This window comes from Elephas maximus, chromosome 22 (genome assembly GCF_024166365.1).
Source record: "Elephas maximus indicus isolate mEleMax1 chromosome 22, mEleMax1 primary haplotype, whole genome shotgun sequence".
NCBI classification, from domain to species: Eukaryota; Metazoa; Chordata; class Mammalia; order Proboscidea; family Elephantidae; genus Elephas; species Elephas maximus.
Window position 1 is genome coordinate 51036026 of NC_064840.1, and position 11026 is coordinate 51047051.

General features: G+C 42.4%; 1 long non-coding RNA gene across 2 annotated transcripts; it reads left to right on the forward strand.

Moving 5' to 3' along the window:
* Positions 1-2209: 2209 nt before the first annotated feature.
* On the forward strand, positions 2210-10804 carry LOC126065386 (uncharacterized). 2 transcript variants are annotated; one of them, XR_007514850.1, is made up of 4 exons: positions 2210-2425; positions 4416-4611; positions 9339-9683; positions 10454-10804. It is a non-coding gene; the product is annotated as an uncharacterized LOC126065386 (long non-coding RNA). The 2 variants fall into 2 exon arrangements; XR_007514849.1 differs by having other exon boundaries at positions 9339-9392.
* Positions 10805-11026: the final 222 nt, after the last annotated feature.

An 11026-nucleotide genomic window follows, 5' to 3' on the forward strand; every position in this document is an offset into this window, starting at 1 on the left:
TCTACATTCTACTTTGGTGAGTAGTGTCTGGGGTCTTAAAAGCCTATGAGTGGCCATCTAGGGTACTCCACTGGTCTCACCCCTTCGGGAGCAAGGAAGAACGAAGAAAACTAAAGATTGAAGGTACAGATTAGTCCAAAGTACTAATGGACCACATCTACCACAGTCTCCACCAGAGTGAGTCCAGTACAACTAGATGATGCGCAGCTACCACTGACTACTCTGACAGGGATCACAATAGAGGGTCCCGGACAGAGCTGGAAAAAATGTAGAACAAAATTCTAAGTCAAAAAGAAAGACCAGACTTGCTGGCCTGACAGAAATGGGAGAAACCCTGAGAATATGGCCCCTGGACACCCTTTCAGCTCAGTAATGAAGTTACTCCTGAGGTTCACCCTTCAGCTAAAGATTGGACAGGCCCATAAAACAAAATGAGACTAAAGGGGCATACCAGTCCAGGGGCAAGGACTAGAAGGCAGGAAGGAACAGGAACGCTGGTAATAAGGAACCCAAGATTGAGAAGGGAGAGTGTTGGCATGCTGTGGGGTTGTTAAACAATGTCATAAAACAATATGTGTACTAAGTGTTTAATCAGAAACTAGTTTGTTCTGTAAACCTTCAACTAGAGCACAATAAAAAAAAATGGTGTAACAAACATTCTTATTGCTAAATACAGCAGTGCTTATTTCTTTATCAAAGAGTCTGAACAGTCAATTGAAGGCTTTTGAGATAGATCGCCAAATATAACTCCAAAAAGTAGAATCAATTTACAGTCTATATAACAGTATATGAGAATACCTGTTTTCCCAAACTGAAGCTAACACTAAATGTTCACATGAAAGGAAAAAAAAAGTCCATTTGATAGACAAAAATATGGCATCTCATAGGTTTAATTTGCCATCAATCATAAGGCTAAATTGTCATATGGTCATTGGACATTTATGTTTCTTCTTCGTTGATTTATTAGTCATGTGCTTTGTTCTGTCTTTTATTGAGGTATTCCTCTTTTTATTATTGATTAATGAGAACTTCTTATATATTATATTAATTCTTTTTCATGTACGTTGTTAATATTTTTCCTTTTTGTTTTGCCATTTGCCTTTACATTTTATTTATTGTGCTTTTGACAGTCAAACATTTTTTTAAGTTAGATATATTAATGTTTTTCACTTCAGAGTTTGTCTTTGGTGCTTTTTAAGAAAGTCTTTCCCCCAAAGGTTATACAAATATTCACCTATGCTTTTCCCCCAACACTTCCATGGTTTGATTTTTAAAATCTATTCTAGTATTTTTATTCTAGTATAATGGCTGCAGTGGGAATCTAACTTTTTTTTTTTCCAAAGAGTTAATCATTTCATGAATAAACTATCTTTTTGTTACTGATATTAAATGGTACTTTAATTATATTCTAAACTGAGCCTGTGTATGGATTTTGAGCAGTCTGCCATAGATTACTAACCTAAGGGATAGCACTTTGGACCAACCCAGCACCTCCAGGGAAGAAAAGCCTGGCGATCTGCTTCTGTAAAGATTAAAAAACAACAATATCAACAAAACCAAACCCACTGCCATCGAGCCCATCCCTACTCATAGTAACTCATAGTTACAAGGCTGTAATCTCCGCGGAAGCAGACTGCCACATCTTTCTCCTGCAGAGCCACTGGTGGCTTGAGTAGTTCACAGTCTGTCACTTTAACCACTGCGCCACAATGAAAACCCTATGGAACAGTCTACTCTGTCACCATGAGTCAGACTGACCTGATGGCAGCTAATGACAACAACCCCATCGCCATCAAGTCAATTTGGGCTCATAGCGACTCTACAGGACAGAGTAGAACTGCCCCACGGGGTTTCCAAGGAGTGGCTGGTGGATTCGAACTGCTGACCTTTTGGTTAGCAGCCAAGCCCTTTACCACTGCACCACCAGGGCTACTGTGACAACAACAACAAGGTTATATTAGTTTTTGAGACAGCAGACTCAGGCTTTAGCTACTATTTGGCTTTGTCATTAACAAAACAGCTTAGACCCTTTCCACATAAACTAGAAAACACATTTGACAGATGAAAATGCACTCATAATTTGCTTTGGTGAAGAAACCACTGAGAGAAGCCTTTAAAGCCAAGAACAAGGTAAGGAAGGGCCTTTCTAACTACCAGGGTTGTGGAATGATGGGTACTGTGACATTTTTCACGCTCAGGGCAGGTGGGCCCCTCAGCAAAGAAATCCCTGGATGCCTCACTTTAGTGTGTCTTGCGCCAAGTAAAAGCCGTTGCGGTTGAGTGGATTCTGACTCATAGTGATCCTCTAGGGCAGAGTAGACCTGCCCCGTAGGGTTTCCAAAGAGCAGCTGGTAGATCTGAAATGCTGACCTTTTGGTTAGCAGCCGAGCTCTTAACCACTGCACCACCAGGGTTCCTGTTCCAGGTAAGGTCTCTGCAAAAGCGTAGAGCATTTGATAATTGTGCTTTAGACACTTTTTAGTCTCGCTTGCAGTTTCCAAGGACTGGTTGGGAGCAGTGAGAACTTAAATTTCTTACATTTCTCTCGTCTATAAAAAAAAAAATTTTTTTTTTATGCCAATACGTGTGTCTGACCATGAAAATGGAAATTAATTCTCAGGGCCCGGATTACACTGTGCTTAGTACCCTGGGGTCCTGGAAAGTTTCAGTCTGGTTCGTTGGCAGCCTCTCTGTTCCATCACAGAGTTTAGCTCCTGCGACGCCCTCCTCCCGCTCACAGTTCCCTCCCCGACCGTGCAAATACGGGCTGCACCTCCTGGTCGCGCAGTGCCCGTGCGGGAGTCCCAGGGAGCCCGCCATGAGAGCTCTGGCCCTGCCGCCCAGGGTGGACCTAGCAGCCGGGCAGAAGAACCACCGGGCGGCCTCTCTAGCCGCGTCTGATGGGCCCTGTCCTGCTGCCTCCAAACCGGAAAGATCAGGCGTGTGAACAAGTCGGCCCCGCTTGAAATCCAGAAGGAGGCCTAATTACTACTTATCTCAGTTTTCCCTGTTACCCTAAATCCTAGCGTAGATCACAGGGAGTTAAGTTAGGAACTGAACGCAGGCTTTAGAAGGAGGGAGGAGGGGAAGCCCAATTCGCTTCTATTGGTAGGAGAGGAACACGTGAGCCTAAAGAGTTACTGGGCTCTGCCGTGGCAACACAAGTTTCTTCAACTAGTTCATTTTCACTGGGCTCAGCCCACCTCACATTTTTGGGCTTTGTTTTCTATTAATCTGCTTCTTAAAATGTAAAAACCCTTTTGGAGTAGATTACAGATATCCCCTTACACTGCTATTCTTCCAGGCAAATTCAGTCACTGAAGAAGTACAAAACAGCCTGGTTTGTTCAAACTTTTGCCACCAAATAGGGCAGAGAGAAAGTGTTAAAGAAGAGGTGTTTTCTCTACCGTAGATTCAGCCAACTGGAAAGTAGATCCTTCTTTGCAAAGTGTACAGCCAAGCCCAGGAGACAGTGGTAATAAATATAGATGGCAAAAAAGAAAAAAATGGTGCAGCATCTTGTCTCCGACTTAGGCTTAGTGGAGCCACCAAGTGCAAAAGATGATGACGGGAGAAGACACCAGCTCCACAATGCTTCCAGGACCTTTCTAGCCCTTCCTTCCTCCTTCCACCTTCCTTCTCTTCCTCCCTCTTTCTTGTGGAACTCTGCTGAACACTGGGGAGGGAACATGGTGGTGAACTAGGCCCAATCCATGTTCCTGTCTCTCCCCCTTTCGGCTCCTACAACAGTTCATGGGCTGAACTGTTACCTTGTGCTATTTAAGTCTTCATTTGTGTATTTTATTCCCCTAAACTCAGCAGTGGGAATCCTTGTGGCGTAGTGGTTAAGAGGCTGGCTGCTAACCAAAAGGTCAGCACTTCGAATCCACCAGGTGCTCCTTGGAAACCCTATGGGGCAGTTCTACTCTGTCTTATAGGATGCTATGACTCGGAATGACTCGACGTCTGCAGGTTTGGTTTGGTTTTGGTTTTTAACTTAGTTGTATCCCTTACAGCTCATCCCAAGCTCAAGATGAAAAAAATGAGTTTTCAAATGAATGAACAAATCTATAATGCTAACTCCACAGGTTCAATAGGAGAAACTGGTCCCTTTAGGGATGTTTCTGCAGACTAATTAAAACTGGTAAAGCTCTTCAGAAAGCTGCAATGAAGAGTATGGTTTGTCTTTAAGTTATATTCTGAACCTTTAGACTCAGAGTTAAAATGTTCCCACAAAGAACATTTATGAGCTATCCATTGATTTGAGATGTCCCCATTATTATTACTTTTTTAACATTTTACCATGAAAAAGTTCAAACAGATACAAGAGGGGAGCAAACTCCCGTAATACCTATCCCAGCTCCAACAACTATCGGTTTATGACTGAGTTTTTGTTTCACTTGTATTTCATCCAGGAATCCCTCAGCAGTGCAAATGGTTAATGTGCTCAGCTGCTAACTGAAAGGCTATTGGTTCAACCAGAAGTGCCTCAGAAGAAAGGCCTGGCAATCTACTTCCAAAAAGTAAAAGACACTGAAAGCACCGTGGAACGCTGTTATACTCTGACACGCATGGATTCACCATGAATCAGAAATGACACGATGGCAACTGGTTAGTTTTTTTTTTTTTTGGCTTTACAATTCCTCCATTCATTATCATCCCCTTCCCTCAAGGATTATTTTGAAGCAAACAAAATACATCACGTCATTTTATCCCTAAATATTCAATGTGTTTCTCTAAAAGATAATGACTCTTAAAAAGAAAAAAAAGTTACCTTCATAGTGCTCTGATCTTTGAGGAAGAGTCTGAAGGCTGCTGAGTTCCCTCAAGATGTGCTTCTGCCAGCCCCCTGTTACTGTCACACAGGACACCATGGGTTCTGGAAATCCTGCTTCACCGCCCCCCCCACCCCCCTGCACCCCCCACGCATTTCCCAGTGGCCCGCTCTTGGGGGAGCTGGCTTCTAAGACAGGCTTAAATGGGTACATTCTGAAGCCACACAGGCTTAGAATCCCAGCTCCACCACTTCTTACCTCTTTCTAGTCCCTATTCTGTGACCACGAGCAAGACAATTAACATTTCTGTGCCTCAGTTTCCTCATCTGAAAGTTAAGATAATACACTTACCTCGTGGGGTTTCCCTCAGTTAGGGATTAAATGTGTTAAAATAATATGAAGCAATTGGAACAGTGCCTGGCACACAGGAAGTACCATGTAAGTGGTGCTGTTGTTATTCTTTGTTTGGTATATATACCGTTTCTACCAACACCACCTACTCCCTGAATACTGACAACGATAGCCCCTCATATGTGCACAGGAATATATGTATTTCTCAAAGCACCTGAGTGTACATTGTGGAGTTCAATCATGCACTAATCCATGAGGGTGTGAGGCCCAGAGGGATTCAGACGTGTTAAAGTAGAGCAGGAGAAATGCAAAGATTTAGTTACAATTAGCCTATTTATATGAGTCAGACACGGGAGCTCTGGTGGCACAGTGGTTAAGCATTAGGCCGCTGACTGAAAGGTCAGCAGTTTGAACTTACTAGGTGCTCCACAGGGAGAATGGTGTGGCAGTCTGCTTCCGTAACGATTACAGCCTTGGAAACCCTGTGGGACAGTTCTGCTCTCTTCTGGAGGGTCTCTATGAGTCGGAACCCTTTCGAGGGCAATGGTGTTTGTTTGTTTATGATGTATCAGAAGAGAAACCTGGTGATCTAATTCTGAAAAATCAGCCATTGGAAACACTAGGAAACACAGGTTTACGCTGACACGCCTGGAATCACACATGCTTGGTTACGACAGGAAGAAATTCGAACAAACCAGATGTCTAACAATAAGAAAAAAAAAAAAAAAACAATAAGAGATGGGTTAAATAGAGCATCTCCGTACGGCGTCACCATTATAAATGAGGCAGAAGAACATCTAATATAAAAATTGTTTACGTTGAGTTACTTGAAAAAAGAAAGTTACAAAACAGTATGTAAAATATTAATCCATCATGCATTTTTTGGTATATTATGCTTGGTAAAAAGACCAGAAACATATACACCAAAATATTAATATTGGCTATTTCTCAATGAAGCAACAAGTAGTCGTTTTTCTTTTCTGTGCTTGAATTTTCTAAACGTTGCATAATGAATATGTATTACTTTTACAATAAGGAAAAGGTAATTGTCTAAAAGCAGGACAGAATTGTATATACAGTGCAGTTATGAAAAAGATTAGTGAAAATAACAAAACAGTAATGGCAGTATTGTAGGTGATTTTTTTCTTCATCTTTTCAGCATATTCTGGGGGCAATAAGTTGTTTCTACGAAGATAGTTCAGATAAGAAATGGAGGCACAGTAAGTGGGCAGCAAAGTTCTCTGGCTGCACACACTCACCTCTGCTTGCCCTACCTTAAAAGAACCAGAACAGGTGTGGTCAAACCTCCCCAGAGATGCCCAATGTTTCCTTTCATCCCTGACCCATGACTTAAAGCTCTAGGCTGTGACTGTCACATAATAACAGGGATGCAGTCTCCGAGCCCCTTCTCTTATTCTTGGCTAAAGAGCGCTGATAAGCTACATGAGGAGAGAAGAAATGGGCCGCAGGGCCCTGTGTGTGTTGGGGTTGAGGGCGGGGGTGCTCAGCCTGTCAAAGGTACCACCCCTTGCTATCTGTAGGGGCGGGAAGCCAGTCCATCAGCTGTGCCACACAGACAGCTGTGCTTCCCCAGATTCTGGAGCTGCAACCATCTTCCCACTCCAGATGCCAGCTGTTAGGGAGGAGGGAGGCCTGGAGGCACACGTGTCAGTAAGTGATAGGAGCCCACCCAGTCCAAATATTTTGGATCTCCCTAATCTACTTTCCTAACAAGCATGTCTAGAACAAAATAAAACAAAACCAAAAACAGAGGTGAGGAAACAAAAGGAAGTGAGAGAATGAGAGAAAAGTATCTTGTAGATAAAGCGTCTACTTGGAACGGCAGTTGGATTCTCTGGGCACCCTAGGAGACAGGTATCACGGAGGGTGGTATGGTCCAATGAGCAAGGCTATGGGCTCAGCAGTCATAGGCCAATCTCTGTTGTTTCACCCACTGCCTATGACTCTATTATCCAGGGCATGTCCCCTTTCTAGGGCAGTGCCCCTTCTGCAAGAAGCAAGTGTGACCTCAAGAGTAAGAATAACTCCTTGGTCCTGGAAGGTGAGCTACCAGGGCACATCCGCCCTGGATAACCACAGGAAGGAGTGGTTGGTTAAGCCTTTCTGTTTTTGTCTGTTTGGACCCTCCTGTCAGGGCAGATCATCATCACTGTTAAACTTGCTGCTTCTAGACCTGCAGGTGAGGAAATGGCCCCCAGCCCCCTATGATGGCCCTGTGTGGGTGCAGAGCCATGCCCAGCCTGCCTGTCAATGCACTCAGCTCTGAGTGGCTCTGATAGTTCATGGCCGGCCCTCCAGCAGGCTCTCACAGCCCACGAGGTGGTTCATGTACTTATCCATTGGCCCTAGGGTAAACCAGTTTGCTGGGAATTTTTTTTTTTTCCTTCAGGTAGAATGAAAGCAAAAAGTATTAGTGACCTACTTCTACCAAAATTTTGCACACTGCCCTGGAAGCTCTAGGAACTTCTTTTCAGTATGTTGAAAGGCAGTTACATACCTGTCTTTGCACAAATGGAGTCTCTAGCAGTGATTTCAGTCAGATTTGAAGGCAAAAATATGAAAGTAGAGCAATGCTGAGAATTCGGATTGTAGGAAAGAAAAATTCTCCCTGACTCCCTATCTTCCTAAGTTTTCCTTCGGGGGTTTGCTCTTAAAATCCCACTGAACGCTTCCATTGGCCTCCAAATCTGGCTTCAAGGATTGGTTCAGGTTTAAGGTTCACTCTTCTAGGCCTAGCACTGGGCACGATGTGGAGGAGGATACAAAAGAAGAATAAGACTTGATCTTAATGTCCTCCAATCCAGCACGGGTGACAGAAGTCACGCTGCGGGCTAACACTGACCGGAACAGGTCAGGCAACAGTCAGGTTCCGACCTAAATCACGTGATACCGTCCATGAGTCTGCTCATTCCAAATTGACACCATCCCCAAACAAACAGATAAATTGAATCCTCAAATGGACCCCTTGTATGTTCACATCAGCCTGGGCTGTTAATAAATGTGCTGCAGGGATAGTCCTCTGCTCAGAATGCAGGAGCTAGAGGGAGACCACTCGGTACCATGCCAAGGGCATTCTGGGTCACATTAATGATGACCTACAAGCAACAGCACCTAGGTCTTTTTTAAATGTATCTGTCAGCGTTTATATATGTCTTACCCAGAGGATGGAGTCCTTGGGTTGTGTAAACAGTTCAGCGCTCAACTACTAGCTGAAAGATTGGAAGTTCAAATACACCCAGAGACACCTCAGAAGACAGGCCTGGCAATCTGCTCCTGAAAGGTCATCGCCTTGAAAACCCTATGGAGCACAGTTCTACTCTGCACACATGGGGCTGCCATCAGTTGAAATTGGCTAGATGGCAATTAACAACAACACCCAGAAGTCAACAAAGAAGAGAAGATATTTACTGGGACCCCCAATTTAGTTCCACAGCAGATCCACTTCTCCTTTGCTGGGTGTATTTTCTTCATTTGCTTTATGTTTCTTTCCCTCTTTTTACAGGCCTAGTCAAGCCTCGCGTCTTCTCCAACTCTCACTGATATCGCCTACTGTTTTTCCAACTGCACATCAGTATTATTAAACTAAAACTAGTTAATGATTTATAGTGTATGCTTCATATCTAATAACACTGACTTATTCTGTATATGTTGTCTTCCAGAGGCTGCAGCAGCCAATACTTCTCTGAGCCCCACCAGGGTGACCGCACAAAGTCCAGCAAGCCTATCACCAGGAAAATAATGATAAACACCACTCTAAGCATCTAGTAGTGGTCTGTGCTCTATCACTTAATACAAATGAACCTCTACATAGCTGAATACTTCCAGTGAATATTCAGGTAGCTGCTTTGGAAAGCGAAACACCTAATGATAGCCATGACTTGCAGCTTTTGATAAAAAGCCAATTAGACTTTTGTATCATATTGTTCAAACTCGTGTTCATCTGCAAAAGGATTACAATCAAAATCGTCATTATTTCAAATAATAATCTGTATAAACCCACTGCCGTTGAGTCAATTACAACTCATAGCCACCCTATAGGGCAGAGTAGACCTGCCCCACAGAGTTTCCAAGGAGCGCCTGGCGGATTCAAACTGCTGACCTCTTGGTTAGCAGCCATAGCACTTAACCACTAGGCCACCAGTTGGCGTTAATTCCAACCAAATAATATGTGCTTCGTTCTGTTGTACACAGGGTTGCTATGAATCGGAACCAACTCAATGGCACCTAACAACAACCATATGTGTGGTAAATATAATATTTGTGAATAACAATTACCAAAAAGTGCAAACACATCCAAGAAATATTTCAAGGCTTAAATCCGTGTGCCAGCTCTACCTAAGAGAAGAACGATAAGTAAGACGTGAATATTCTTTCTGTTTACACATCTGGTCCAAAAGCCTAATATATTTGACTTATTATGAGATTTAGAACTTACATTGTGGGGCAATATATATATATTTCTATGAAGACACCCCCAATCGAAACAAAAATACATAACTGAACAAATTCATCATCAGGATAGAGGTGAACACAAAGGTAAATAGCAATTACTTTCTTAATTATTTCCTCCTTGCTAGGAATATTAGTCTCTGTGTTGTATGTACTAATTATATAGGTAGTCCTCAGCTTACGATGGGTTCCCATTCCAATGACTTTGTCACAAATCAGCTCTGAAGTAAGCTGAATACCTTTTTTGTTTGTTTTGTTTTCATTACTATTGCCTTTCATTGTCAGTATCTTTATAAGTCTGAGCTTTATTTGTCTTTGGTGGCTGGAAACAGTACATATAAACTTACAGATATGGTGATGTCAGCAAATTACATGCTGCAACATTGTATGTAGTACATATTACTGACGATAAGATACACACACAAATGAAAAGAGGGTCGTAAGTGCAGCTCGTGGTAACTCAAATATGTTGTAGGTGGAGGACTACCTGTACTTCCTTTGTAGATAATTGCGAGGAGGTAAAAAAAAAAATTACTTTCAAGTACATAAACAAAAGTACTGTATATCCAATGTAATATTAGGCTGATTGAGTCTGGCCTAGTATAATTTGGACTATAACAAGTAACTTAAAAATGATTTTTAATTGAAATATCTAACAGTCTACCTAAGCAATCATGGCCCCTGCTTACAGTGAATTAAAAAAAACTATGGCTTATTTCCATATAAATGGATGTATTTTAAATGTTTAAATTATTTATTCTTTTAAGTAGGTAAATAACCCGTGAATTAGTTTCCTACCTGTAGCAAATTACTACAAATTTAGTGACTTAAAACAATACAAATGTATTCTTTTACAGCTCTGAAGGCCAGAAATCCAAAATTCCATTCATTGGGCAGCAGCCAAGATGTTGGCAGGGCTGGTTCCTTCTGGAAGCTCTAAGGGAGAATCTAGCTGGCCTCTTCCAGCTTCTGGAGGCCATCTGCATTCCTTGGCTCATGACTTCCTCCTCCCATCACTCCATTCTCTTATTCCTGTCCTCACATTGGAATTTCGGTGTTCCTGTATATAAAGTGGACATTATGAAGTGTATGCTATGTATGTCTTGTTATTGTTGTTGTTGTTAGTTGCTGTTGAGTCGGTTCCCATTCATGGCAACCCCATGCACAGCAGAATGAAACGTTGCATGGTCCTGTGCCACCTTCATGATTGTCGGTATGCCTGAGTCTGTTGTTACAGCCATTATGTAGTGCCTTCCAACCTAGGAAAAAAAAAATATATATATATATATATTTTTTTTTTTCCAACCTAGGGGGCTCATCTTCCAGCACTGTATCAGATAATATTCTGTTGTGATCCATAGGGTTTCCATTGGGTAATTTTCTGAAGTAGATCAACAGTCTGAGTCTTCCTAGTCTGAGCCTGGAAGCTC